The 4733-nt window shown below is 37.0% G+C and overlaps 1 long non-coding RNA gene across 1 annotated transcript; it reads right to left on the minus strand.

Annotated features, from left to right (window-relative positions):
• Positions 1 to 3283: 3283 nt before the first annotated feature.
• Positions 3284 to 4216, minus strand: LOC122014430. The gene is made up of 3 exons (XR_006120672.1): positions 3957 to 4216; positions 3676 to 3813; positions 3284 to 3566 (listed from the first exon to the last, which is right to left on the minus strand). It is a non-coding gene; the product is annotated as an uncharacterized LOC122014430 (long non-coding RNA).
• Positions 4217 to 4733: the final 517 nt, after the last annotated feature.

Consider the following 4733-nt stretch of genomic DNA (forward strand, 5'->3'; position numbering starts at 1 on the left):
TTGTGAGATGTAGATTTTGATTTTGTCCTAAACTAGGGATCATGCATATCTATCTAGACATTTTATGAATTATGAACATCCACCTATGATGTCACTTATTAGTAAATGTCATGTCCTTAATTACAAGAAACTAAAACGACGTATGATGACTTATGACATACATAAAAAAGAAATAATTTTCAAAAGAAAATATACTAATGCTACATGATGTATGTATGACATGACATGATATTTTTGTTTATTTTTCATAATAAGCATAAATGCAAAACATGATGTCATGGTATATGATGGGCAAACAATCATGGCAATTTAGCATAAATAAAATATACTTAGATATTCTGTCTAAGTATCCTAAATCCTTAGCTAAACCTAAAATTGATCCTAGATTTGCCCTTATTTTCTCAAGAAAATGTTAAAATCCAACTTGACATTTCTTTTGGGTTTTCTCATTTGTGCCACTTAAAATTAAGTCAAATTCCTCAAATTTTGATACGTTTTACTCTTCCAAAGAGTAATCAATTAATCATTTCCATTTTCAAAGTTTAACAAAAACTTTGAAAATGCCTCCAAGTGCCAACTTTATCAAGGTTGGGTTAACCACCCTACCTATTTAGAGTTGACACTCTCTAAACCTATCTTGGGTGTAGAGAATATGCTCCTCGGAACCCAAAACCTATTGGTGCTCCTTGGATGCTCTAGGTACTCACTAGGGATAACTTCCCTAGATACCTTCCTAATAACCTTCTTAGGCTTCTTAGAAGCCTTGGTCACTTCCTCTATGTCAACTCTAGGGATAACTTCCCTTGTAACCTTTTTGGTGACTTTCTTTGACTTCCTAGAAGTCTTAGTCACATTGGTCTTTCTAAAAATACTTCTAGGGAAAACTTTCCTTGTATTTTTGACTTGACCACTAGACCTAGGGTTGATTCCATAATTATTTGGAACCCTATGATAAGATGCTACATTTTTCTTGATTTTAGGTTTGTATCCCAAACCTCTATGACCATTGGATGCCCCTTGTTGTTCTAAATCTAGGTTATTATTCTTGGACCCTTGTTTTTTAAGTGTAATTTTTCTAAGGGCCCTCTCTAATTTATCAAGTCTTGACCTCAAGACTTGATTTTTCTTCCATAACTCAACCTTAGATTTTTCACTAAAGCCTTGATTTTTCTTTTTCTTAGGCAAATATCTGTTGAGGTTCAATCAAAGTCTCACATTGGAAAGATTTGGTAAAGATCATAGGGTTAAAAGGATGCAAGATATCTCCATTGGCATGAGACCTTTTGGGTAGAGCCCAAGAGCAAAGCCATGAGGGCCTAGGCCTAAAGTGGGCAATATCATGTCATTGTGGAGATATGTGGGAATCCTTTGGTCTCAACAAATGGTATCAGAGCCATGGTACGAACCAAATACCATGTGGGATGGCCTTGAACGAAGTTGAGGGTGGGCCCGGAGTAGGTCAGGGTGACCGAATGTTCGTGGGAGGCCTGGAGCAGGTCAAGCTAATCGGATACTTGTGCGAAAGCAAGTAGGTTAGGGTGACCAGATGCTTTCAGGGAGGCCCGAAGCAGGTCAGGGTGACCGGATACTCGCGGGGAGGCTTGGAGCAGGTCAGGATGACTGGATGCTTGCGGGAGGCTTGGAGCAGGTCAAGGTGACCAGATACTCGCGGGGAGACGAGTAGGTCAGGTTGACCGGATGCTCGCGGTGAGGCCCGAAGTAGGTCAAGGTGGTCGAATGCTCGCGGGGAGGCCCGGAGTAGGTCAAAGTGACCGGGTGCGGATGCTTGCGGGGAGGCCCAGAGCAGGTCAGATGCACGCGGGGAGGCCCAGACCATGAGAGTAATTGTGGTCCTTCGTTTGAGGGGAGGATTGTTGGGGTTCAATCAAAGTCCCACATTAGAAAGATTTGGTAAAGATCATGGGGTTAAAAAGATGCAAGATATCTCCATTGGCATGAGGCCTTTTGGGTAGAGCCTAAGAGCAAAGCCATGAGGGCCTACACCCAAAGTGGACAATATCATGCCATTATGGAGATATGTGGGTATCCTTTGGTCTCAACAATATCTAGAATCCTTAGAGTTATTGCCTAAATTGTTTTCTACCATTCTAACTTTAGGTTGAGTGGTTTTAGCATGATAAGCTACATGTTTTTCCTTAATTCTATCATGCTTCCTATTTTCATGATAAATAGTATTAAAATGATATAAACTAGACCTAACATACTTTTTATCATGACTTAAAGGGATAGACTCAACAAATGATACATTGAGTTTTCTTTTGAGAGCTCCCCCTTGACTTGAGCTTCCTCCCTTGACTTTGACCGATTTCTTCCCCTTTGGACATTGACTCCAGTAATGCCCTCTTTGATTGCACAAGAAGCACACTATGTGCTCTTTGCTCTTCTTTGTCATGGGGTCGGTCTCCTTGGGCTTCTCCTTGCCCTTAGGTGCCACTTGGCCCATCTTCTTGGCTAATTTAGGATACTTACTCTTATAGTGTCCTCTTTCCCTACACTCAAAGAAAATGATATGATTTTTATTATTAACAATCGAAATTGTTATACCTTTGCTTGTAGGGGTGTCACATGATTTTCCATTTGATTTTTCTTGATTTGTGGAGGTGACACCATCTTCTTCTTCTTCATGTAACTCGAAAGTGGAAGCCTCTTCTTGCTCCAGTGTCAATACATGACACTCCCCCTTAATCCTAAAGGTGGAGGCTTCTTTATCTTCATCCTCTTGCTCATTGAACAAAGAGTATGCTCTCTCTTTGCCCTTTTTGTTGCATTCCATTGAGGATGAAGCTTCTTGTTCTTCTCCTTCCACTACAACAAAAATATTAAAAGACAACGGTTAAAAACCGTTGTCGTAGGCTCTTTAAAACCGTTGTAATTGGTAGTGTTGTTAAATGTGCGGTAAAAGACAACGGTTTAAAACCGTTGTCTTTGATCACATTAGACAACAGTCATGCAACGAATTTAAAGCGTTGTCTTTTAATACCAATGACAACAGTTCTGCAACATATAAAACCGTTGTAATTGTCAGTTTTGCAATAATTTTGATCGCAGATATGCTTTTGACAACAAATACACTGTTGTCTTTCTTCCAAATTTAGTTTTAAACCATTGTCTTTGCATACTTTTCACAACGGTTAAAAAATTATTGTCTATGTTGATTAGAAAATGCATCACGAATAGATAAAATAATTTTTTTGCACACAAACCTGTACAACATATATACATTCACAAAACCATTGTCAACATATATACATTCAATTGCGTTTTATACATCTTGTCTCAACCAAAAACTGGTACAACATATATGTACATTCACTTAAGTTAAGTTTATAAACTTCTACAATTACTACAAGCTAAGCTATCCAAACATGACCATAAGTTCATGACAACCACAAAATTAAGTTTATCAAACCACAACCATGCAAATTAACTTATCCGTTTCTGAATAGATCAAGTGATCAAGATGTGCAATAATCTTCACGTACTGGTCCTTTTTCTGAATACAAAACTTCATAGACTTAGCTTGCAAACCTAGCTTTATCCCTTTTCTGAAAATAAACGTCCTGGAGATTACTTTCCTTCAGGATGAAAAGAAGAAGAAAAAATAATAATATGATGTGCTAGATTTCTAAAGAAGAAAGAGGGGTCATTTTTTACCTCCTAATAAGTTGAGACTTAGCCAATATCCATGATCATGATAGAGGTTTGAATACTTAAATTTAGTCCCTCAAGTGTCATTTGAATCAATGAAACCTTTGGTATTTGGTTAAGTACTCACTATGGTCCTTCTCCAGACTGAACCTGGATTCAAAAGCTTGACCCATTATTTCATTGAACTACATGAGTTAAAAAAACAAAAAACACAACAGAAGCTAAAATGTTAAAAGACAACATATTTTATTTATGAATATGCAAAGATATGATAATTTAGGTTTTACCTTTATGTTTTGTATCAGTCGTTGACCTTATGTAGGGCAACACCGAAACAACTTCCAAGTAAATTGCAAGTGCTAACAATGGACAAGGCACAATCTACAATTATAGAAAAAAAATCATTAGATCTTGTAAAAACAATCATATAAATAAAAGAAATGTTTATTAGATCTTGTAAAAACATGCAAGTTATTTATGATCAAAGGAGACAAGTTTCAAAATCTTGGACAATTCACTTCAGCAGGTTAAAACTGGAACCAGTCACTAATCTTGTTTGGTAGGATTGGATGGACTCTAGTTAACCTAAAATTTTCACAAGTTTAACCTGGAAAGAATAGTCAAACCTTCAAATGAAACCACAGTCCAGATTTTTCAATACAGGGGTCCTAACAATTTATAAGGTATGGCACAAATCACGAAAAAACTTAAGAGCACTGCCCAACTTACCCACAGATATCGCAGTTGTACTCCTCTTATATTTGTACATTTGGACATAGAATAGGATATCTCAATTACAATATTAATCATTGGAGAACTAAAATATTAGTTACGCATATATAAACAAGTACTTACACATGAGAAAGGGAATGAACAAGCTCCTGCAAGAAATCAGTAATAAATCCATTCTCATCCATTAGCACATGGTAATGAGTGGGTCGGGTTGTACCCTATGAAATTACAAACACCAATATAAGAAAAACTTGAATTACTTATAGCTCTTGAAATATTGAATTTATTTAGACAAATGGCAGAATTTAATCCATAAAGCAAGTTCCTGTCAA

Source organism: Zingiber officinale, chromosome 8B, assembly GCF_018446385.1.
Source record: "Zingiber officinale cultivar Zhangliang chromosome 8B, Zo_v1.1, whole genome shotgun sequence".
Taxonomy (NCBI): Eukaryota; Viridiplantae; Streptophyta; class Magnoliopsida; order Zingiberales; family Zingiberaceae; genus Zingiber; species Zingiber officinale.